Here is a 27,483-nt window from a genome sequence, read left to right as displayed (position 1 = left end):
ACTTACCGCGACTACGTAGGTTTTTATTATCTTTATCTCCTTACCAACGATGCTGTTCAATCGAAGACTACGAGCGGCCGACGCACTCAAGTCTCAACATAACACGTGCATTACTCACAAAATATTTTCATAAAAGCGAACCACGCACCCGACCGACCGCACCCCGCCCCCCTCGCCCGCGCCTCGCAAAACCAGTTCAGTCCGTGCCCGGTCGCCGTGCGCGTCGGTAGTTCGTCGAGGTGCCCCGCTATCACGTTACGATAAACCATACAAAACCAAACCAGTGTTGTGGATTTATAGTGTTCCTGTGAGATTGTGCCATTTCACCTTGTGATGTTTTGTGTTACGTTCGTTATAGTGTTGGATTTCTCTTAAAAGTGTGGGACGGGTTCCGCCTGCCGCGGCCAGACGCCTTTCCTCCGATCTCGGGATATCATTAAGGTATTTATTGTTACACCGGCTCATTGTTGTAAGGAATTCTTTCCAACATCGTGTAGTTGAATCGATAGTTTGAATTCGGTTGCCGGCGAGTGGCTGGCGTTCGATGCGTGCTTGTAAATGCGGTTTGTTGGATATTTATAAGGACCAAGGATTAGCGTAGTTGATGCGCGCAGCGTGATAGCAGGCCGTAAACATTCAGGAAGCAGGTTTAGACTCGGTGTTCAGAAATGCTTAGTGGGCGACTATTAATTAGCTTACTAACGGTATTCTAAAGATGAAGCGATAATAGTTACTTATCATTAGTTAGTCATTAATATTTCACGTTTACATGGTTGATGTAAATGAAAGGTTTGAACTTTGAGGTGCCGCGGTCGAGTCAAATATCACAATACATTCAAGAAAAAGCTCTCACCAAAGCTTTTAGAACGTGAGCTTTTATTTTTTTTAATCTCATACTTTTGCCTCATATTTTGTGCTTTTGAGCTTTTTAAAACAGCACTGATATTTTACGAGCTTTTATTGTAACGCATAGAACTTTACGGAGCTAGGTATTAAGTTTGAAACGTTCTATTTTCAAAAATCTTGAGAGGGTATTATTACCTGCGCTTTACATACGAAAAAGGTATTAGGCCCTTTATAAACAAACTAAAACGAACTTAGCGAGCTTTTACTAACATAACCATATTTCATTCATTCTGTTGTACGGTCTATATTCCTTAAAATATAATCAACATACAAAACACAAAGTTGCTACAAAAAGAAAAGACATTTCCCCAGCCTAATTAAAAAGATGCGCTTATGAGATTTGTTATCTGTGCCCAATAGATGGCGTAACTCCCGCGAAAACAAAGAGGTTTCATTAATTCGAAGGCACTAACAATTTGAATCGATGCCTGCTAATTAAACAAGACTGAAGACATAATGGATTGCTCTGTTAACCCGATTTCAAAACAGTAATCAGTAACGGTAGGAAATTTGGATTTTATTACTATAATACAGATTCAATGAACTTTGTGTTACATAAGTTGTGTGTTTATATCTATTTCTTGTCTTTTTTTACATGTGGAATTATCGAAAGTCGGTAGAAATGTGTGAAATACCACGAGTGTATAAATATTTACCATATTTATCTAGCTTTGAAGGTAACGGTTTAGGTAATTTAAGCTTAAAATGTCCGGTATGGTGTAGTGGTTACCATGTAACATCGTCTTAGGTTCGATCTGTATTAAGTGAAGTCCCGTGTCCCCGTAGTGGGGTAAGGGGCAGATGCATTATTCATACATCTGTTTCACTGATCGATTTTCTTTAGGGACAAGTAGGTGATCAGCCTTCTGTGTCCTGCCAGACCGAGACATTTTTTTTTTCTTCGTCTCCACCGGGAATCGAACCCAGGACCCCTCGGTTCTACGCTCAAGCCCCAACCACTGTACCAAGGAGGCGGTCAAGGCGACCAAGGATCGATCTGTATTGGTGATGAATAAAAAGCCTAGATAAAGGTAAAAGGGTCATCTAATTGCCCGTAAATATATCGTCCGGTGAAGCAGATTTTGATTGCGTCTGCCTTACACCAAAATGAACATACCTACTAACCTTACATAATAATAACGAATTAGGTACCTATTAGATAAAAAATAATGTAGGTAGATAGGTATAAAGTTCTTGAAAAAAGTTCGTAATTTTATCTCCTCCTTTATTTGTCTAGATAAGTTTCAGTTTACATGGGCGCTTTACAAGACCGTACTTTATGTATTTTAAAAGCGTTTATAAGTATATAAACAACATACTTAGGTACCTAATTTTATCCATTTAAGAAATATTATATATACATATTACATACCTATATAACATAACAAATAAAACTTTAAAAATAGCTTTGTCACATCACATTATGTCAATAAAATTATCTTCCTCACCTGGCCATCAATACAACTCGGACATTCAATACTAAAATATATGTTCAACATTACCTTGGAAATACAAAGAAATCTATCGAATTTAGTCGTAAATGTGATAACGTTTTAGTAATAAGCATTCATGTTGTAAGCCATACCATAAATGGCTAGTTTATGATTATTTTATGCATTTAACATAATACAAAAGTATGTTTTTCGATATCTATTTGTTATATTTTGTTTGAACGACTGAGACGGTGTAAGATCTAGGAAAAGACGCATAAAAAATTATTACCTCAAATTAAAGATTTATGGCATGTTGAATATAAGAGGTAAACCAGCAAATTGATAATAAAACTGTCAAACTAGTTCTGTAAGCGGATTTGCTTTCAAATGTCTTTTAACTTTTACTTGAATTTTGTAGATTTGATTTTCAATTTTTTATCTCCACGATTTTCAATCACTTGTAAGTTGTAAGAATATCCACGAACATGCTTATTTCACATTCGTAGTTGAAACTGCACGTGTCGCAGGTTTCCGAACGCAGCCCCAAGCATTAATTTGCCGCGTAAAAAATCTCGAAAGCGTCCGGAAATGCGTGTTTCATTGGCAGCCGAACAGATGTCGACATATGTCGCGGCACTCGCGCTGCGTAGCCGTGGGCTAATTGAGTAGGAAAATAAAATTGTGGTTGCATTGGGTTGCATCTATGTCATGGTGGAACGCCCCTACGATTGATGTATTGCCGCGCATTCTTTGGGGCGGATTTTGAAAATTTATGCGTTTTAAATTTAGAATTTTCGGCCATTGTTTTTCGTGCGGCTTCGATGAGCGCGCGTTTATTTTTTAAATGTGTTCCAGAATCTTCTAGAAGCGTAGCAAAATTTATCGGACAACACCAAATGAATATACAAATATTTATAATAGCTATGAAGCTGAATGCTGATAAAAAAGACCACAATATTTATGTAGGGAACTAATGTTTAAAGTTAAAATAACATCTGTATTGACGGATTACATATTTAAACAGTAAAAGTATCCCAAACTAATATAGAAAGCGTGCTTGTATTAAGTTAATTATATAATTAGTTAATATAGAAATTCTTATTTAAATATATTAACTAGTGCACGTTGATGAAAATTCCGAACACCTTGTTTAACAGGTGTTCGTTTTAATCGATCGATCCATACGTAGTTTATTATTTTAATTAACATCATTGCAATATCTATAATCTAAACGATTTACATAAAATATGATACAAATATCTGTGCACCATACTCATTCATATCCTGTCACATATAAATGTTGGCTGTGTCACAGATAATGTCAAACGATTTTATCTGATATAAGGATTCAAATGAACACGCGGCATGTAGCTATTTATTATTGAAATGTATTCTTGGCAACCCTTTGGCTTTTGTTATTTAAATGCAAAATGTTTGTATTGTTTTTATGCTTTTTGTTATATTGTTTGGGGGATTAATAAATAATCCCTGTAAATCTGCATTAAAATTTTCGTTCCCAAAACCGAAATGGGTTCTGTTATATTATAGAACGTTTAAATTATACGAAGTCCTTTTTAAAAATATATCTTGCATTTTGAATAAAGAAAAATATTTTAAATTTCGAATTCAATTTATTCTTAAAATATCGGGATGATATCGGATACATGATACAAAAGCATAATAGCGTCTTAATGTCAGACCACTAAAAACATGCATTGTTTCTTATGGGAATATAAAACGCGCTACTGTTAACAATTATGAACAGAATAAGTACCAGTCTGACGAGATGTTACTTATCTCAATGGTATTTAACAGTAAAAAATACTGGATCATCCAGTCCCGTTATACAGTTATGAATTCTGACCATAGATAACGCCTTGTGGTCTACTTATTATGGTCACTTAATAGTTACTCGAAGGTTTTTCTAATAACATTCGTGATTACGTCATATTTTGGTTTCGTGATTTGGTATTTAATAATTAATTAATTATTATGTTCATATTGTAAAGAAACTGAATAAAACATGCTATTTGAATATGTATTTGAATTAAATCTACTTCTATGAACCATTTGAATTCCGGTTTACGTCACTTTATTTTAATATTAAAAAATAGCACAAAGAAGCCCAGTAATTCTAGTTTACTTATCTAAAAAAGCAAAATATTAAATTATAAATAAGGCAGCGCTATTTCTAGGTCATATCGTTGTTATGATGTACTCTGCAATTTGTTTATAGTCTGTAATTTTGTACGACGTTTGCAAGCCAGTGACATCACTGCTAATAAAAAAATAAACCAATTTTTATGGCGGGAAATTGAACGTCAAACTTACTCGCCGAAGACATTATTATTCATAGAGTCGTCCCTTCAATGAGCGTTGGTAACTATTTATGTAACAGGAAAATGTTAAAATTGTGATGTAAGATTGAATCATGATTTTAAAGTGCTTATGTTTATTATTCAAATTACATTGTCACATAGAATGTCTACTGCAAGTGCAGTTTGGATTGTTAATGCGTTAGTGTGCTCGTTTTTACATTGAAATTTACATTTATTTAACAAATCAAGTTTATATATCATATTTCAATATCATCATCGTCTCTGAGTCTAGGGGTCAATATGTGTCCGAGATATTTGAAATTAAAGACCCTCCCCAATGGCACTCCGTTCAAACATATTGGGGGTAAAAAATGCGTAACTCGGCGCCCAGACTCAAAGACCATGACTTCACTTTTCTTAGTATTGTAGACCAATCCATGAAGAGCAGCGTACTCTTCACAGATGGCCACTAATCTTCTAAGACCGCAGACTGAAGCACTCAGCAACGCCATATCATCTGCGTAACTTACATTGTTGATGCAAACTCCATCAATATGACAACCAATCCTTTCGTTGCTGAGTGATTCGACTATGCGTAAACAAATATATTTATAGCTGTTGATTTGTTCATTGACATTGTTAGGTCTGTGGTCGCATAGGATGACGATGCATGTTTATTTAATATAAATATTACTTGGAAATATTATATTTAGGACACACGAAACGATAATATAAATACATCAATGCAATAGTATAATTTATCGATGAGAATATTAAAATTGGGTATGTACCTACTGTAAGTATACCAAAAAGATTTTCGTAAAAACATTGAGTAGAAATTACTCTGACTTAAGTTTAAGTTAAGTTTATTACAAAGTTAATTTGCAGCACCGTGATATCCACCAACATATAAATAAAACAAAACTTTAAATGCACTCTGAGTAATGAGTTAAACGAAGATTTAAACCCCGATCACAGTTGGCATTAATACGCATTTAAACGCATCAAGTTAACTGGACGTTCAGTCAGCTGTTTAACACTTTAAATTACACCAATCTGTTGAAATTCCCAAACACTTATTGTTTTTTACCAACTGCGTAAAGTTACACTGGGGCACGCCTCAGGCTACATGATTATAAGAAAGTTATTTTATTGTTACCGTTCCGTTCCCTACAATTTTGGATCTCAGGTTTATTGTATATTGAAAGCGAATATCAGAATTCAGGTTGTATAGAGTAACTAGGAATCCGTTTATGGCTTATATGAAAATTACGGTTTGCTGGTATACTGTTTAATTTTTTATGGTGTTTCTCTTTACGGGTTATGTAGTTAGGCCTGATTTTAATGTATGGTAAAATGGCCGGAGTTGTATAAATTTGTATGTACTTTATATCAATATTCAACCAAATCACTGATTAATAGCTTATTATTGTTATACCTAAGCAAAGACGGCAATGTACATAATCTTACACTTAAATAAGCTATTACGTAAAGAGATAATGAAGTTTTAATAACGTTATAAAGAAAATTATTTAGATATAAAGCAAAAGCGCCATATAATAAAACTAAAGCCTTAGATTATAACTTTCGACAAAGGCGACGGTGTGCGTAAAACTCAGATGAGCGATCGATTTACGTAACACCACTTTATGAGGTTCTCACCAAAATTTTATACACCGTTTGACGTTCTTGCGAGCGGTAAAACTTGCTATATATTGCCTTTTTTCCCCACTAACGCTGTTCGGATTTGCGTGCGAAACGAGTAATGTATCAGCCTCGGCGATACCGTCGTTAAATTCAGACGCAATCGAGACAGTGACTGTGCCATCTTGTTCCCGGGGTTTTACGAGTTTCGTATGACTCTGAAATCGGCTCGAAGGTTATTTCCGCAAATTCATTGCAGGAGTTGCTGGCTCATCAAAATTTTGGAAGCTGTGCGCTATTAAGTCAAATCGTTCGGGAACGATCTTTAAAACAAACGAGGTTTATGACAGCAATCCGGCTGAAAAACAATTTTATTGTATGACGAATTTGATTAAAGCAATTCTGTCACGTCATACGATTATTATTTGCATGCAACGTTGTAACTAATACTTTATGAAATACATATTTATTAAAATTGCTATTAATAGCAATTTAAAATTTCCTTTATAATTAAATGTGTTGTGAAAGCTCCAGCGATAAAACTATCCTAAAAAAAAAAACAAAACATTATAAAGCAAATAAAATGTGATCGCTGATTTGTTTCGCGATCCCTTATTATTTCTGTATTTTTATTTTCTGTTGAACACCTTAAGAATGTAAGTGCCTTCTGTACGGCAGGGAATAAGAATAAAAAGAATAAAATGTGTCACTGTTTCGCATCCCAAGTAATACCAATGTCAACGCCAGCTATAAACATCAGGTAAAAATTGGATCCCAAAGTCGCCCCTTTGCATTCAGGCCGGGATATCGCGTGTCTCTTCCACTAATTGGCTCCACGAACACGCTAGCTACACTCCGGACAAAACGGAACACCAAATATTTGTCATTTAAAAGAACCCGAAGAATTTAAAAGGTATAAATTAGGCATGTTACGAAATAATTGCACTTTTATTTCGCTCGTAAGTATCCCGTTTCGAGACACTCTAAACGCAATCAAGTTTGCGTCCTTCCCGAGTTAAATTGAGACATTGAATGTTTTCCATTTTCTTTTCTCTCCAATTCCGAGCCAATAGCAAAAGTAAAAACGCTCCCGATACCACCAACGTGGAAAGCAATATACGACCTCGTCGGAGAGAGCCGTTTCCTTTAATGTTTTCATGAATCTCGGAAACTAAAGAGCGTGTAACAACGTATCTGTTCGTTGCCTTTTAATAGCTCGAAAGCGAACAAACTGCCAAGTATTAAGTTTTATCAACCATCTGCACGAGTGTCACGTCTTTATTACTACTTATTCTTTGTCCTCATGAATGCAGCGGTCGCATAGATGCGATAGATGTATTATTGCATCCCGTTCTTCACGCGTGGCCTGTGCTGCGTGCAATGCGGTGCGGTTACACGCTCCATCTCGAATGCTTGCTTATGGTAAAGCGAGAACTACGGCGCTATGCAGGTTTGTGCATGCTTTAGTCTGGACCCCTGCGTACGTACAAGCTCGAATGCCACAAGGAACTGAATCGTCTAGTCGTATCATAAGGGACGTACGACCTTTCGAGCTGAAACCCGTATAGGTGTTCGATTTAATAAAAAATGGCGTACCTGAACCGGTCCCTTGGCGTGTTTGTACATTTTTCTTACTCTTGTGTAGGGTTTTTGTTACGGATTTCGATTGAGATAGAATCGCAAGCGTTATTAAAAAAGTTTCTCATGTAATTCTCGTGGCGACTCCCGGCGCCCGCGGATTTTTTGGCGATTTATCGTTTTCACTTCGGTTTGGGGTTTTCTTTATTTATTAGGATATTGAAATGCTGAAGTGTGGTTCTAACTTTTTAGCTATACAATGTTTTATGAAATATGTCGTATCAATCTTTTGAGTTATTACTACGAATACCATTATTATTGTATAAATATAAGGTACATGATATAAAAAAGAAACGGAACCATATCTATTACACGTACAAAAACAAAAGGTTTTTGATCCCGCTCAAATCGATTTCCAAAAATTCCCATACGAATACAACAACGTTACGTGTCCAAAGGAATCGGAGCATGTGACGTGTTGGCGCAATTTAAAAAATAAAAGCTCCAATATGGCCGCCCAGTCACAGCTGACTCAGCGTCACCTTACTATCGTCTATTGTTGTTGAAGGGACTTTTGCTTTATGCGTTTGTTGAGTACATTTAAACTGTTCACTTCAACGGTTGGGTTTCAACAGGCTATTGCCCGTTACTCTGCTTGCGATTGAATTGATATTTCAATTGTACAATAATTAACTAGGTTGTAGCTTGTCTTTCTAATCAAGAAACAATCTTGTTCTTAGTCTATTGTTAGACTTTTCTTTAATACTGTTCTTGATGAACTTAAAACAATGTTTTATAAAACAATTAGCACTTAAACTACTATGAATACTATTTTAAAGTTAAATCGCGTAGGTTCATTCATTTTGGTTGCGTGGGTTTGTATTATTTAGTATTTATTTCTGAACATTTAAAGTTTTTAGAAATAATGTTGCTCAAGTAATTTCAAATTTGTATACGATTAAACAAATATATGTAAATAGGTAGGTATGTTAGGTGTGGTATGTAACTATGAATGTAGGTACAATTCTGCTATCATGTATCATCCCAAACTATAACATCCTACCTATAACTACCTAGTATTTATTATTTCTAAATACAACATATCTGCTAACTGTACAACTATAGAAATACCCTTTATATCCCTTCAGTTTGCTACCTGCGAGATAAGACCGTTTGTTTTAGATGCAGTATTGTTCTCTTATCGCTCATCAATCCCTTTGTAAACTTGTAGCTGAGTTTGAAAAATATTTCGCAGATGCTTGGAATAAGTTGATGTTTACCGTATTAGCATTTGGCATGCTTATGCTAATAGTAAGTATTCTGTTGTATATTTTAAATGTTTTATTTTTTTATATACATATGTATATAAACACATAAATAAAGGTTAGTATTAAGGTTTAATTTTATTTTCTTTTCTTTATTGGAAAACATACAGAGACTAATATACACAGGAACAAGTCGTTGACGTCGTTTATCACTATTATTATAAGTTTAGTTGGCTTTAACGTCTTGTATTCGTTAATCATATGTAATTTAATTTGTTTCAGAATAAATTAAAGTGATAGGTCATTTCTATACCTACCTGGAAATACCTATGTAATTGTTAGCCTTGCGGGCTATTGAAACATGCTAAACCGTATGTCTTGCAAAAAAGGAGTTCTCGGAAACGTATCTCTCAAATGGATGGCCCGAATTCAATGCAATTTTTTTACTTGATGTCATTTAACATTGAAAACAGTTCATTGACACGAAGCCAACCAATTTTATATATGGTCTTATTATTACCTTATTTAATATACGGATCATGTTTGATTCGTCATGTCTGTATGTCTGTATGTCAGTGACAATTGAATCTAATAGAGGCAGTACTCATTGTGATGCTAATGTTATTTGTTACATTTCGTAACTTCAAAATGGAGAGGCGGTTATATTTGTTATGTTAATTTTGTAACAATTTTTAGCGTTCGCTAATGCCAATCGTTATTTTTATTTTTTAATAAATGCAAATAGAATAATTTTTTTTTCAAATATAGCTCACTAGCTTTCGCCCGCGGCTTAGCCCGCGTTTTGAAAGAATAACCCGTAAAGCTTCCGTTCCAGTGGGATTTCCGGGATAAAACCTATCCTATGTGTTAATCCAAGTTAATCTCTGTATGTGTGCTAAATTTCATTATAATCGGTTCAGTAGTATTTGCGTGAAAGAGTAACAAACATACATACACATTACACATACATCCATCCTCACAAACTTTCGCATTTATAATATTATTAGTTTACTAGCTGCGCTCCGCTCCTGTTGGTCTAAGCATGATGATATAATATAGCCTATAGGCTTCCTCGATAAATGGGCTATCTAACACCGAAAGAATTTTTCAAATCGGACCAGTAGTTCCTGAGATTAGCGCGTTCAAACTAACATTTCAACTTTATAATATTAGTACAGATTAGTAGGATAGATGTTTGTAAAGGGACAATGAACTAGAGTAGAAAAATGTATTATTATTTTTGTTATATTTTATGTACATAATCAGTTAATGGATATTAGATAGATAATAGAAATTGACTTCATGAATTATATTTATGCTTGTAGGCGCGATTACAAAGAATATACCTACTTATTGATGATGAAAATTGCTTTTTCTTCGTCACACTGTTAATATGTACTCGTATGTATGATATTATGTAAGTAACAGCTTTCCGCCCGCGGCTTCGCCAGCGTTTTCAAAGAAAACCCACATAATTCCCGTTCCCGTGGGATTTCCGGGATAAAACCAGGAGGTTTTATCCCGGAAATCCCACGTCACATAGGAATGTGTTAATCCAAGTTACCCTCTATGTGTGTGCTTAATTTCATTGTAATTGGTTCAGTAATATTTGCGTGAAAGAGTAACAAACACACACACATCCTCACAAACTTACGCATTTATAATATTAGTAGGACATGTATTTAATTACACTCCACAATTAAATAGTACGAGACAAGACAACAAAGCATGCAGAGTGAGCTTACGTAAGTACACACAAATAAAGTTTGAGCTTTATCTAATGTAGCTTAGTAAATATGTAATGATAAGGAATTGTGAAATATTTAAATACCCTGAATATTTCATGTGAACTTTACAAACTTGGAGTGGATAGTTTATGACTGTTTTAATGTTTAAATTATCAGTGCATATATTTAAATAGCTGAGCTAGGTTTCGATTTTGTAATAACTTTAGGTGATATGATATTTAAATATAATTTATGAACTCAATTCAATGTTGTATGTTTATTGTTTTTCGTAATCTGTGACTTCAGGCATAATCGAAAACTTATTATGTTTTTCAATATGTACACTTAAAATGCTTAATGCCATGATGATGTCAATTACTCGGTAATTTTTATTTCATTCAGGTTCGTTAAGTTGTTCCTTACCTATGCGTAGTCTAACAAACATGAGTATCATAAACCAGATTCAGGCTTTAGTATGAATTGAGCTTTGATACATAGAAATAAACCCTAAATAACCGTGTGAAATATTCGCAATACAATTTTTACCTGCACATAATGAAGACGTGAAAGTTCTTTGAACGTATAAACTTATTGTGCAATCATTCTATCCCGCTCTTTAATCGTTGTAATGCATATGTGTAAGAGAGATATTAACATCGCTTATGTTTCGTACAAAGGGCAGATGTGCCGACTAACAGGTATGAGCCTGCACTGGTCATTTACTGTTAATATGTTTTAATGAGTCTTATAACGAAACGTTTTAGCTTGTGTTGGTAAGGTACCTATAAGGTTTTAATTTTAAGCTTGGTTTTAATAGTTATTGTTATAGGTTGGTAACTCATAATAAACCAAGATGAAGTAGTTTAAAGATGAAGGAGAATGTGCTTTATTCGTTTGTGAAATATTTTTCAGTAAAAAGCTTTCTGCGTTATTCGTAGTTTACTATTTTTTTGTGCTATACTTATATATACCATTGTCATTTTTGTTATAGGTAATTATTATAATAATACCTTCCTACTAAACAAGTTAATTTTGCATCTGTAATGAAAGTTACGATTAATAGTGAATATAAAAAGTTAACACAAATAACACGTACCTAGTTATAAGTAAAGTGCCACTTACTAAAATAAAAAAAAATTTCATTTGCTCAAACATTTAAATGTCACAAGAAAGCCGTAGAGATACAGTATCAAAAAGACGTACCTACATAAAAAATAATGAATACACACGTCGAGAAATGTTGACGGGTACAAATGATGATCTTTTGTAACTTGAGTGTTATCATGTTGCAATTATATGGATTAAGTTATGTGAGATAGCGTTACTTGAATTGTTTTAAGTTTTAACGTCTACGACGGTTAGAGTATTGGTAGGAGGTAATATTAAGTATTTTTGCGATAGTCAGAACTTAGGGTACTGGTCGTATGTATTCTGTGGTATTGGAATAGTATTTGCTGATGTTGTTTTATTTGCCCGAACTATGAGCAGAATTTGGCAAACGTGTAACTTAAAGATGGTCTTTGTAAGTATTAAGTCAGCAAATTGGTTTGAAATTGCAGTTATATATATATAAATATTCAGTAAGGAATCGAAAAGAAAAATATCTTATTTTCATTTAGTAGTGATCTAGATAAAGTTTCTTAGATATAAAATAAATTCACAATCTCTTGTTTTCTAAGCTTAATATTCGATATACCTATACCATCTAAAACATAACGCCTCCGAAATGTTTTCCAGTGATATTCTCAAATATATTCGAAAAGCTATTGAAGGACAGGCGTGGTGACCAGTTCCTGGTAACGACATAGTAGGAGATAGAAATGGTCGTCTATATGCTTACATAGAATTGAGATATTCCTATTTTTTATTGGAAGTTTCGTATCGAGATGGTTTTTAGTTGATCTTGGTAGGAATTGATATTGTTGTTGAAAATACCCAATTTTTGCTTCAATATGTGTAAATATTTTCGATACTCTCGCGTAGTTTTTAGGCTTTTTAATTATATTATAAGTAGTATGTGTACTTAGTAGGAAGTAAATGTAGTTAATTGTGTTAGTAAGTAGTTATGCAAAATGCCACATCATATTTGCGCTGTTCAAAACTCCAATCCAAAACTTAGATAACAAATTGCCAAATATCATTAATTAAAAGTCCATACAAAACATACCGTGATCAGAAATTAAATTGCAACATTTAAAAAAGAATGAGGGCACGTCACTTCAAATCATGAATTCGACTTGCGCAGACGCCTACAAAGCCGGGTTAAAGGTTGGTCCTCTTTACAAATGGTAATGGATGATTTAGAGTCATCAATTATTGTTCTTTATTACTTAAATATTGAGTTTGTTCCATTTAATTTCGTAAACATTAGACTATGTTTGTGAAAGCTGTTTAACAACGGTTTTAAAAAACGATGAATCTAAAACACAGTGATTTTTAATGATTGTTTTTCTTTTGCATAAAACTGTTGGATTAACGTGAATGAAATTCGAAACATTTATTGACTTCGCCTATAATTAAGGTAATTTTCCTTGTTGAATCTTCCGGTATCTCATTTCACTGTTTCATTTCTTTTAATGGTTGTATCCTTGTTGTTTTAAAACATTATTTATACGTTGTTTTCGTTGAATTAATATTATTCCAATTTTAAATAATGTTTGTGATGTTAGTAGTAAAACGAATTAAGTCCATTGAACACCATTCTTAATTTTATTATTTTATAAACTTAGGCACATTTAAAATAGATATAAACTGTACCTATTGTATATATTTTATTTATTTATTTGGGACACTTTTTAGATATTGAATAAATCTTTAATTTGAGATATTATAACACATTGTTACTAATTTAGTTTTTTTAAACGAGCTCCAAAAGAATTACAGAAACAAGTCAAAATCACTCTAAAATCGATACGGCCTCTTAACTATTTACCACGTGTAATAAAAAACAAACATTCTTCCAGTTCGCAAAATGCAAACACGATAATATTTTTCATCATTGAATTTATTAAACTTAATGCACGAGTAATAAAATATTCGCCAATAACGAAGCTTATACTCAATTTATTTGCAAATATAATTAACATCGTTTGTGTCGTACATATGACACGAGCCTTTAATTATTTTTTAAAACGCCATTATTTTACGAGATTTTATACTCTGCATTCCGTAAGATGATTTCATTTCTTTATAATTATGATGAGTTATAATTATGAGATTGTTGTTTGTGTTGTTGAATGATTGAGTTTCAGGTTTAAAGTTCTTTAATATTTATACTGTTTTTTACATAAAGTGAATAATGTTTTATGAGAACACACAACAACAACACAGAACAACTGTCGTTAACGTGTATTAGTTATGCATTATTTTATGATAATATATTTATGCTTAATCAATGATTTATAACTAACTATACCTAATATGTAATGCCTTTCAAATGTACCATACATGTTTTTTGTTCAAACAAATTCCAATATGAAACTAACATTAAGTTCACAGACTACTAAAAATGGAGCGATAAAAACTTACTAGTTATTCAGCTCGTGTAGAACTAAACCTACAAAACTAGAGAATCACTTGATAGGGACAGAAGTCGATCAAAGAGGGATTTGCGCTGAGAGCCGAAGACGAAGGGTTGCTAAGTCTCCCGAATTGAATCGCTATTTATTCAGTTCTGCAGGTAAAAATAATATGCACAAATAATCTCGCAATTTGCGTGAGATATGTTGAAGGTATTGAGTACTTTACGAGGGTAAATATTTTGTCCCTTTTTTGTTATGGATTTATGTTTGTATGTTATTTATTGTTATGTATAACAGCTATGTTCGGTACAAAATATACAATCGAATAATCGACACTTTAAAATAAGCTCAAAGTTCCTAGCTTATAGAATACCAACTGTCTATGATCAGCGGGTCTAAGTTTTGCAATACATACCTATCAATGTAATTAATTGTTCATAAATTCTAAAGCTACAGCTCTTACAATTCACGATTACGTAACGTAACTGAACCTTACCCATTACACAATTGATCATATTTTGCAACCCACCCGTTTTTTAATATTCCATCCACAAGATGCATAATATAAATTGGCTCAGCCCTACTTGACGGACTAAATCCTGACTCAGTATCCATGATGCTTCCATTTTCCCGACCGGTCCTGATTTACATAACTATTTTATCCTTATCTTGTTATTCCTGGTACATGCAATCTTGATAATTAAAGATTTATTAACCGCTAATAAAGCTATAGATTATCTTGCGAAATGAGGATTTAATAATGTTTTAAATGAGTTGCCTAGTTCGTTAATGGTGTTTGCTGTAGCTACAGTTATTTTGTATTGCTGTAGGCTGGTTTAGTGTATTTTAAGATCAATGTATTTAGCATATAGGTGCGCTGCGTATTTTTGTGATTTGAAACTTCGAATATAACATTAATTAGTATATAGGTAATTGCTTTTGGGGAACCTGAAACATATAAGTCAATGGTTATCTTGCTAATACTATAATTGTGAACTCTTGCTTTTTGGGACAAAATAAAACTGGATTGGTGTTGCAAATGGGAAGTACGAATGTAAGTTAAAGCTTGGAACATCTTGAGTTATGCCTGTGTTTTATTTAAATTATTACGACGCCTCACGCCATTATTCATTCGCTAACCGCAAGCGTTTCGTATATCATTCAGCGATATAATTAATGTGACTCTTTGTAAACAAAATGTGTAAACAATGCGTTGTGTACAATTTTAATAATAAATTAATGCTTCAACATGGCATCAGCAATGCACTCAATGTCTGTCAGCGGCGTGTTTTTAAACAATCCTCTTCATATATTATGTTAACTAGACAAGCATGTGTGTTTATCTTACATTTAGCGTCGAATAATTCGTTTTTCATTGACATAGAGTCGAAAATTGACCCGCAGCCCAATCAGGTCGAGATTTACCAACATCGGCTTACAATTGCTCAGCGGAATATAGGTCTTATGTAAATGGGTATAAGAGCTGTTTTGTTTTCCAATTTCGAAGTTTCTGGAAATAGACATTCGCTTTTGTTTGCATTGAACAGATGAGAAGCAGCGGGTTTGAGCAGTTTTGTTAACAGTTTTCAAACAATTTTTGGTTCGTTAATCTGTCGTCATTGTATCTTCGTTGTTTATGGTTGGTGAAGTTTAACTTTTACGTCGATTGGCTGTAATACATCATTCTTGTTGCCATGTGGGTGAAATGTTGCTTGGTGGAAAGATGAATTGTGTAAGAATTTAAAGTGATGACAAAATAGCATCCAATTTTTTCACGTCAGTCAAGATCAATTTTCGTTAGAGCAATTTTTAGTGTGGCTAAGTAATTAAACCTATGACTTGAACGTGTAAGGAATAAAAAATTCGTTATTTTATTAAGAACAAACTTGAATGAAGAACTATTAAGTTTCGGCAAACAGTGAAAAAGGTTATACTTAGGTTCTATTTTGAACAAAATAAGAAAACCGTCCATTAGAAGATAATGAACTGAATTGTAACAAAAAGTCCATTCACATCAAAGTACCTCACATTACTTGGCGGCGTTTCCTTAAAAACTTTACCACAAAAAGGTTCTCTGAAAGAACCACTTGGAAAGTATGAAATAACGCGCGGCATCCTACCGGAAGTCGGCCGGAAGACGAGTCCAGGGTTTCCCGGAAGTGCTGGAGGGCTGTTCCCGAATTTACCTCAAGAAAATTCATGTGCGAATTATTTATTTTGACCTTCCCGTCCCTGTAATGTGTTAGCGTTTTTAAGTGGGCGATTTAAATGCTGATTTTTTATTTAAATATATTTTTTTAATTAATGAATTAATGGTTTTTTTATTTTCTCATGAGTAAATTTAAACTTGAACATTATCTTTTTCATATGAACTTTGTTTAGAAACGCTTTTGAATCGTCAAAATACGAAAAAAGAAAAAAAAGTACTGCTACCTAATTAGGTACAGCCTATTTGATAAAGTTATCGAATTATAATTTAGAGCAAATGACATTTATTTTGTTACAACGTACCTAATTTATTAAATTTCAAATTGTAATCATAATCTGTAATTTGTTGATATTAACTATTTTATAACAAGTTTCGTAAATAAAATATATGTACATATGTACTCTAGTGGTAAAACCAATACAATCTAAAAAATTTCTACCTACAGAAATTCAGGATTTTTATGTACCGCGTCAAACGCAACGTTGGCGGCCAGCCAATGAAACTATTGTATTTCAAACTATTCAAATTTCTACGTTAATAGCTTGATGTTGGTGTTCCGTGCTTTGTAATTAATACTTTAAGATGACGTTGAGAGTGACGTTAAATAAAGAACCAGGTACACTAGCTGGTAGCTACTTGTTGAAAGCGGATAGTGTAGCTTCTTCATTATTTTATTTTATAAAGGTAGGTAATTATAAGAGGACAGCTTTTGATAGGTAATAGATAGGTAGTTAGTGTTATTGAGAGATTCATTCTTTTGCTTCTGAAGGCAAAGGTCAACATCTATGCCTGGGTACCTAAAGAATGTTGTCGTGTATCATATGCTTTACTAGATTTTACTGAAGATGTTAAATCAGTAGATGGTTCTATTATATAAATTGCTGTTCAGCAATAAAGCCGCCAATTGCATTTTATATCCTGCTTTTGTCAAACATTATGTATGTGCACATACATTAAGAATAGTTACCTAGATATTTATTTTTCTAGAATAAATAGATGTACTTATTTAAGTATTTATTTTTCCTATTTATCAACACAAAAAATCACATCTGTATAGTTTACAAGTACTTCCTTAAGTGGTGTTAGTATGGAAGCGCATCTTAAAATAAAAGTGACAGCGCGGCCATTTTGTTTTTTAATATCCCGCCGTGTTCATGTGACAGCTTTTGACAGTCATACCTTTGGCTGATGTATGTAGGTGATTTATGAAAATCGTTTTGTATTCGGAGCAAATAAATATAACAGTTTACAGATATTTTTAAAACAGTTGGGATTTATTTGCATGTTTCTATCGATTTTAAAAGTTCGTGTATTTGTATGTTTTATGAAACAGTTTTCGTTGTGTTACTCTTTCGCTGCTAACGCATAATAAAAAACCGGCCAAGTGCGAGTCGGGCTCGCGCACAAAGGGTTCCGTAGCAGCAAATATAATAAATTACAGTTAAATCAACCTATCTCAAAAACTATAAGAGATACTTTGATCAAACCAAAAATCGTTGAAAGAGTTAATTAGCATGCATCACCTCTATTTTTTTTAGAATTTTATACCCCGTAGTTATAAAAATAGAGGGGGGGGGACATACTTTTTACGACTTTGAGAGCTGATATCTCAAAAACCGTTCACTTTAAGAAAAATGTTTTTTAGAAAACTTTATATCATTTTAAAAGACCTTTCCATTGATACCCCACACGGGTATGTACATCGAAAAAAAAAATTTCATCCCTCAGTTACATGTATGGGGGGCCCCACCCCCAATTCTTTTTTTTACTATTTAGTGTCATATTTTTGTAGCGGTTCATACAACACATATTCCCATCAAATTTCATCACTGTAGTACTTATAGTTTCCGAGTAAATCGGCTGTGACAGACGGACAGACGGACAGACGGACAGACGGACATGACGAAACTATAAGGGTTCCGTTTTTGCCATTTTGGCTACGGAACCCTAAAAAGCTTGTTAAATGTAAGTGGGAAGAAACTACTGTATTTAAGATTTAATTTCGTTGTAGATAATTACACCAATTCTACTTCAAAAATGAACGTAGGTATTTTTGAGAACATTTCATAGAATTTTAAAGGACGTATTTTTTTAACTAACTTATTATAGCTGTGGTTAGTGATTTGTAAGTGTATTTACTATTTAATAGCACTAGAAATAATAATAAAGCTTTAATACTTTGTATTAAATAATTAGCAAATTTGTAGTAGGAATAACAATTATTTAACAATCAATTTGTTCGAGCTGGTCGTGCACAAAAACTAAATTAAGCCGTTCGATACAGTCATTATTTGTGGCCTTATTTAGTTATTTACTCCAAGTGAATGGTTTTATATTTTAGATTTTATTGTATTTGAGAATGAATATAGTGGTTTCGTTTGTTTGTTTGACGATATGGAGAATAGTGAACATATTTAAGCCTAAGTTTTATATTAAGTATCGATATTGAAAATATAAAATAGTACAGATTATTATGTTGATTAGAAACTTTAAAAATGTAATACAAATTCTAATATTACAGTCACTTATAAATATTTACTTCCCTCTACTAATCTTGCTCAAATAATACTATATCTACCTACCTACTGTTAACTAAATATTTATTTTAGATAAATATAACAATAGTAATGTTAGCACCTCATTACTACACTTGTCAATGAAGTTATCTCCTAATGAGAGGGGTGAATGACCTGAGGAGGGAATTTTGCAACCGCGTAAGTGTGACCTCCTTGTTAGCAGGGCTGAGGGATATAATAATATACGTTATTTCTTTATTTAATGAGTATTTATTGATAATTGTTATTGTACCTACCTACTAGAATTTTTTAAGAGCAACTTTTGCTTTTAACCTACGTATTATTGGATAAATAATCATTTTTAATGATAAATTAAAAATATAATGCTGTTAGTTATTCAAATTGCGGAACTTATATTATTTCAAGTTGTACACATAATTCATTATTAAGTAATCTTTTAACCATATTTACTAGAAGAAGGGAAACAGTAAGGAATACTCTTACGGACTCGCGTTATCACCAGATTTTTTCCTTCATTAATCTCGATATGTAACATCACAGCATGCTTTCAGATAGATATGTTACTCATGACGAAATATACCATCTGTTCTATAACGTCCTTTAAAAAATACGTGGAACTTACCTTAATAAATCAACATTAATATAAAAAATACATAGAAATAACCCAAAACACACTACATTAATTATACACGCTTCAAAAACACGGCGATTAGAAAACAATTACTTGTAATCCAAAATAAACGCGAACATCCACGATTCATTGGAAGCCCTAACTGAGGCTTTAGCGATATTTTCCATTACGTTGACATCCCTACAGTTCAATATTTGAGTGCTTTCATCGGCTTCATCCCCCCTGCGTGTTTAAGACAGGTCGCGGTAGGGTTGGCACAAAATATGTAATTATAATTTTTTGTAATTTGGATAATTTTTCATCAATAATGATTTAAGTGATGCTAAGATATTCAGTCGATACACGGTAATAATATTTTCTGTACACTTGCTAGATTGCTACCTTAAGATAAGTAATTTCTAATCTTTATTTTATAAAGAGTAGTTAATCAAATAGATGTTTGAAAAATTTCAATCCTTTTGCAGTTAAACACTTACAGAGACGTTTATTCTGTAAGCACTTGGCACTCAGTTCTGCGTATTGGCACAATTAAATGTCCAATAGAAACTCGTCTGGCAGTGTTGCCAACCCTAACTGTTGCCAGCATATCCTTGTTTTAAGGGAAAAAAGTCCACGATTCAGCCATTCAGTTTTTATTAGATGCATCCTGTCTACGATTGAGAAGTTACGATTATTTTTAATTGGTGTTAGTTTTAGCCCCGGAAGCGATTATGCTGTAGCCGTTAAATTAGATAATTAAATAAATCTGTTCGAGTGATATCTTAATTATTGTTTGTTTAATTGACTGTGTTCACGCTTAATCCTTTAGTTTATTGCGTGTTTTGTGAACACAAATTGTTAAGTTATCGGTAACAATATTGTAGTGGTGCGTTAATTTGATTCAATCTTTATCTATAGGTAATCCTTCAGTGTACGTATTTACGGAAAAATAATTCAAGGAAATAAAATAATTTTAAGTTTGAAAAATCAGATGTTTTGCGCGAAGTGACAGTAGTACCCACCTCAACGCTTCGCTTATGAGGCGTGCAAAAATATGTTTAGTAGAAATCCGTGAAAGGCTAAATTAATCAGCTTATTATTCTATTTTTTGTGTTATTTTTAGCAAAGGATAAATTATTTTATCATCTCTGTTTCACGAGCATAAAAAATATCTTAAGAACTGGCCTTATTTCTTAGCCTTGACCCTTAGAGGGCGATAAAAGTGAATCATATATTAACTGTATCACTATAATAGGTACTAGGTAAAATATTACACGGCTATTTGTTGAATATTTTAGTGGAAATACTGTCTTCTACGAATTGCTTCTATCTTATTTATTTATTCCTTCATTTTGGCTCAATGTTGATATTACTTGAATAATAAAGAAAGTAATTATGTTTCACTGGTGTAAATTTTCTGTGTTGAATGAAAAAAAAACATAAACATGTAGGTACCACCTGCGAAGCCGGAGCGGACCGCTAGTTACCTACTTATAAAATGCCGGAATTAAATATGAATTAAAAAACAACTTTATTGCGTAAATCATCTTTACACATAATACGCTTACATACATTTAAAAAATAATAATACAAACATACAAACTCAACATTATGAAGAAAGTCCTTCCCAGATTTTCGAGAACCTTCCTCGAATATTCTTATATTAAGGTAAAAACAATGCTTACTCATAACTTTATACGCACGTATATTTTGATAAAGATGTGCCTTATCTCTACGAGAGGATGACCACTTCGCTTGATTGTGAGGCTGTTGTTGATATTTTATTTAATAATACTGAGTTATGGCTATCCTGTTTACTATATGTATAGGGTAAGATGACTTTTTCCAAACTATATTGTAAACTAGCTGCGCCCCGCGGTTTTATCCGCAGTGCTCCGCTCCTGTCGGTCTTAGCGTGATGATATATGTATAGCACATAGCCTTTCTCGATAAATGGGCTATCTAACACCGAAATAATTTTTCATATCGGACCAGACTTAGTTCTTGAGAGTAGCGCCTTCACACAAACAACTTCTTCAGCGGTATCTAGTATAGATATTCGATGAACTTATTATCAACTAGCAGTCCGCCCCGGCTTCGCCCGTGGTACATATTTACGTTTTCTCTACATAAAAACCATCCTCGTACTTCAAGGAATATAATAAAAAAAGAAGAAGAATTATCGAAATCGGTTCAGCCGTTCTCGAGTTATGCGCTTACCAACACATTTTGCGATTCATTTTTATATATATAAGATTAGGTATGTCAAATGCCTTATTTATAAGGAAAAATAAGTTAAGGCCGAAAGCAAATTTTATGATAGTGCTTTATTTTTATTCGGGGGCATTGGACCTATAAGTAGTAATAGGAAATAAGTTCAACCAATATTATTATATCATACGGAAAATTAAAAAGCTCAGAACGCAAAAGTAAAACGCACCTCTTACTTACGATAATATATTTATTGGTCGGTAATATAAGTGTCGAAATGTCAAGTTAGATAAGCTTAGGTACAAACCTATAGTGGCAGTTCAACGGCCTAAATCCTAAAACCTTTTAAGGTAATATTTCTCAACGTTGACGCAGGTTCAATTATTGTTTTTCGTCAGTGACGATGGATTCGAGTTTCTTTTATAAACATTTTTATATTATTTTTTCACTGCTATAAAAGAGGTGGTTTTTGTATTTTTTGGGAAAAACCTTTGAGTACCAAACCGTATCACAATTATTATAAAAATAGAACGCCTAGAAAGTTATACAAACCCTGAATATGGTAAGCCTTTTTATAAAGTGTAAAGGAACCGTCCTTCACATGATTACTAGCTTTGGGCCCGCGGTTTTGCTCGCGTTTTGGCTTGAAAGCGTAACAAACGTTTAGCGCTTATTTCCAAATAAATAGTAGTATGTAGTTAGAAGGAAGTAGTTGTAACTTTTTCAATGTAAAACCATTTTAAATATTTCCCGTAGTAATATCATAAAATACGTCATAAAATCGTTATTTATTACGTTAAGCAAAACACGAAAAATCCGTCTACAAATATTCGTCTAAAACGAGAGCACCTGTATTAAACCACAAAATTGATATTTTCGATAAGGCAACTGAGGAACGGCCCTAATCCCCAATCTCGTTGGTAAACAACACTGTTTGTTCCACTCGTACCTGACCCGGGATTTGCCTATAAATTCAAGGCTCTATAACTTTATAAACCCCCGCCTACATTGCTTAGCGCGGTTTAAGTATCTGTTCGCTGGGAGGAATCTTGTTTTGTTGTGTATATTATATCAATTATTGATTAGTTATTTTGGACGTTTATAAATAAAACATACTTCTTCTTAAATGTTGAGTGCAAATGGATTTTATTATTTTTATTTATTTCATGATTTTATTTTCAGGTATGAATTGGCGTTTGGTATTCACTAAATTGAAACTGAAAGAAGATAACGTAAGATATGATTAATCATTTAATTATTTGTATGCACCTACTTATATCAGTAGGGTTATGTGGTAAGAGCCACATTGAAATTCTACTTTCTCAACACCTGATCTGAATAACTTTTAAAATATAAAGAAAATGTCGGCTTTTAAATAACCATTAAGAACTGTGAAACATATCCTTAGCATAGTAATTTGAACTAGATGTTTTGTCACACATAGAAAATAACATTTTAACAGTCCTAATACGTCTATTACTGCGCAGGAGTTTCACACGAGGAGGGAATTAAAACCTCGTCAGAAACGTATTACAACTTACACCTTGCCACCCAGGCTACTCTACAGCTCAGCTAACGGTATTTCAACCTTATACCGATTACATTAAGCCTCCAATTTCGGTGACAAATCCCGCATTTCCATCCATTATGTAACTTGAACTCTAAGTCTTTGTTGTTAGGGTGGATATTAGTTCGGTAAGGTTTCCCGGAAACATCCCACAGGTTTGGTACAAAACAGGTTTAAGCGTTTTTGTTCCATTAAGTTCAAAGATTAAGGTTATGACTGGAGTTGCATCGGACTGGCTTCACCATGACACTTCCATACATTTTCTGTCAGCCTGGTACTTCTATATGAAATTATGGTGTTTTGTTTTTAGATTTAGTGTTTATTAAGGAATAGAATAGTTCCAGCTTTCTTGTGAGTAGGTTGGAATGTTCTACAGTTATGGAATTCTTGGCAGTAATTTATTATTATCTGTGTTATGTTTATAGGTAGGTAATATAAATTCTGCGTTCTCTGCGTTCTAAATAGGTACATACAATGTACTTACTTACTGGTTATACTGAATTTTAATCTACCAGAAGGTTACAGTTGATTCGAAATGTATTGATTTCAATAAAATTAAGCAATGGTTAATAACTACTCTTGCAATATACATATTTAAAATAGGAACCTAGTTCTTAAAGTATCTATTAAGTACGCTTAAAATTATGCAAACAGTCTAAAAGCTATCCACTTATATTTTCCATGGAATTATACCCACTAGATGTTAATGTTTAATAAATAATAAACACATACCTTTCGTTCCGGCTTTGGCTTCAATGTCTCAATCTTATATGAATGTGTCCCCCATTACATTTCACGGTTTTTAATTTTGAATTATTATTACACCTTAATGCGTGTGTGAATAAGTTTAGTTTTTAACGGGTGGAAATAGTTAATTGGCTTTGAAATATTTGCTTGTGTTCTGGTACAGAAAAATTTATAATGCTTACAATATCTAGATAATGAAATTAGTAAGTAGGTATATATATTCCTAAGTCAATAAATTTTATTTCTTAATATGTATAAGTTATTGGATGAGAAAGTAAAGTGAAGTCCCGTGTCCCCGTAGTGGGGTAAAGGGCAGATGCATTATGCATACATCTGTTTCACTGATCGATTTTCTTTAGGGACAAGTAGGTGATCAGCCTTCTGTGTCCTACCAGACCGAGACATTTTTTTTTTCTTCGTCTCCACCGGGAATCGAACCCAGGACCCCTCGGTTCTACGCTCACGCGTCAACCACTGTACCAAGGAGGATTGGATGAGACCTAGATACTAAAATTATCTGAACAACAGTTTAGGTAAACTTTCTACAGTTTAGGTAATCTTTCTACTTCCTAAATAAATCTAAATTAAAGCACGATAATGATACAAAGTGTTTAATATAAGCTAAAGGGTCTAAATAGTGAAGACCCAAAGCTGGCTTTACTACGTCACGTCCATCGACTTTTTATTTGATGGTTCTGTGACCATGGTTTATGGTAAACCGGGAATTTGGTAACAATTTGTAACATATTTTGTGAAGATTTGTAGACATTTCAACAAAAAATTATAAATTTTCTTTAAAAAAATTTTTTTCTTTCGAAAAATTCGATTTCTTTAAAATATATTATGTTACTTTGTATAACTTAAATATATCGTTTTATTAGTTTATGTACCTATCTATAATATTTACTTTAAACACAAAACAAGTTAATTTTAAAATGCGTGATGAAACGAAAAATGTCGTCCTAAACTTACCAATAACAAAATTTCAACTCCGTTCTCGCCAAACTTATTAAAACCGTCCAATTCTCTTCCATTATCACAAAATAAAGCATAAAAATTCAAATTCGAGGACATTCCGAACCGATGGTCGCCATACAATTAAACTAAGGTCTCGGTTTACGGCGAAGCGAGGGTTTTGAATTCATACAACCTACTTGGGATCTTAACAACTTTGTCTTGACCGTTATTTCGGAGATATGAAGATTAGAAGTTTTTGTACTTTACAAACCGAATGTTTTACATATCGAACATATTTTTAATATTATTCTCAGTTTTGCTTCTTGCTTTTTATTATAAAGAAATGCAATAGCATTTCTTTAAGGTCGATTACCAAATTAGGTATTTTGTAAATTTTATTTCTACTTGATATACATAGTAACATGTTTGTTGAGCCAGTATAAGCGAAAAAATGATACCAAAACTAGAAAATATACCCATATAAAAGATTACAAGACTACATACTAAGTTTAAACCAAAATACGTTAGTCAAAGCAAATCTGCCCCAATTTAGGGCTTCTTAAACTATAAAGATGTCGTTTTTAACGCCTTAAAAGCATTCAATTTCAGACAATTCACGTCATAACAAACATAAGAAATTCAACTTGAACCCCAATCTATTGTAACTTATTGTATGAATTCAAATAAAGATTTTATTTATTTATTTATTTATTTAAACTCATCACATCTCATAACCATGCATCATTAGCCAGTTTAATGGAAAATTAACTAGCCCATGTCGTATAATCCAGTGGGGATGGATTTAGGATGATTATCAGTATAATTCAATTTCCTACCGCGATCTACTGCTCCTGACACTAGGCTCTATCTAGATAGATTATATGCTAATCATGCATTTGAATTATAGTTAATTATGTGGGCTAGCTTCTTGTTCTTGTACTTGCAAAGAAGAAAAGTACCTAGATACAAATTGGACTTATTTTATGGCTGATCAGTCAAGAAATAACAGAGAAACATAATTTTTCTCATAAGTATAAATTTATGAGTTAAGGGGATTACTATGGTCAAAACCGGAAAACACCTTATACATATTGAATTTTGTTGAGGAAACTGTTGGTACGATTGTCTTAAAAAAAATATATGTGATACTCAAGGATATAATTAACAAAGTGTATTGTTTACTTTTCAGTTTAGAACGGCCTAAACATAAAAAAAATACATAGAAATCAACCCCTTTTTGAACATAAAACGCATTTTGTTAGGAAAACGGCTACATATTTATACATGAAATTTATACCAAAAAATATGTTATGATATTTGTAACAATTTGTATTGATTGTTTTTTCAATTTTCATTATTATCGTTAAATTATCAAGAAAAAACTCGAATTTATAATAAAACCCACATAAAACCTCACCTCTATTGCATATTTTCGACGAAATTTGACGGTGTCAGTTCGACTCGGACGGGGGACTGTACGTGCGGTTTTTTTTGCAAAATAACGCTAAAATTCACCGAATTGAATGTTTTGTTAAATTAAACCAGATTGTAATAGGTATTTACATGAGCAGTTCATGAAATGAAAGTTAAAAATAGGTATGTAAAGATATAAAAATCTGTTTGTAAATTAGTTTTGTTTTTGAAAGGCGTCATTGAATAATATCCAGTGTTGATAATTTTTGACAGTAAAATATTATCAGAAAACACATACCTATAAAACAGTAACCAGACTTTCCCTGTGCCTTGAATATTTTTTAAAAAGATTAATTGCTGTTCTATCGTATATTTTAAGGGTCCAAAACAATCCAAAGCCGGGAGATACTGACACAAAATTTTGGGTCATTTGTAACCGGATGGCGGTTCTACAGTGGTCTTAGTACGCAATGACAAAAAGAAAAATCATGGTCAGAACAGTGGTACCGGCATACTAGTCGCGTGGGCGTTAGTCGAACTCGTCGGATAAATTACGGAAGGCAAACGATTTGTAACACAAAAATTTTAGGATTTACCGATAGCCCATAAAAAAGAAGTAGGCGGTAGTGTCATGCCATACTTTTCCGGTGTAATTTACAGCCCACAATACCGACGTGAATGCGTTGATTTAAAAAAAAATTCAACCATTTGTACCAGGCTAATTTTTGCACAGGTAATCATCGTCCAGTAGCCATGTACGAAAATCGCCATGCCATACTTTTCAGACAGTTCCAAATGGTCGCCATACCGCCGAAAATCAGCAATTTTTTTTTATATTGT

At 33.1% G+C, this 27,483-nt stretch overlaps 1 protein-coding gene across 3 annotated transcripts in view; it reads left to right on the top strand.

The window, feature by feature from the left end:
* Positions 1 to 207: 207 nt before the first annotated feature.
* Cirl (Calcium-independent receptor for alpha-latrotoxin) overlaps positions 208 to 27,483 on the top strand; it is a 245,505-nt gene continuing 218,229 nt past the window's right edge. For all 3 annotated transcript variants that reach the window (XM_090115709.1, XM_090115708.1, XM_090115710.1), the window contains exon 1: positions 208 to 441. The gene's annotated coding sequence lies outside the window, so the exon portion shown is untranslated. The remainder of the gene's footprint in view (positions 442 to 27,483) is intronic.

Source organism: Colias eurytheme, chromosome 24, assembly GCF_061535395.1.
Source record: "Colias eurytheme isolate Ceu_HAF_F1 chromosome 24, ilColEury1 Martin Lab GWU primary, whole genome shotgun sequence".
NCBI lineage: Eukaryota > Metazoa > Arthropoda > Insecta > Lepidoptera > Pieridae > Colias > Colias eurytheme.
Note: the sequence above shows the minus strand (reverse complement) of the source record. Positions and strands in the feature narration are given on the sequence as shown.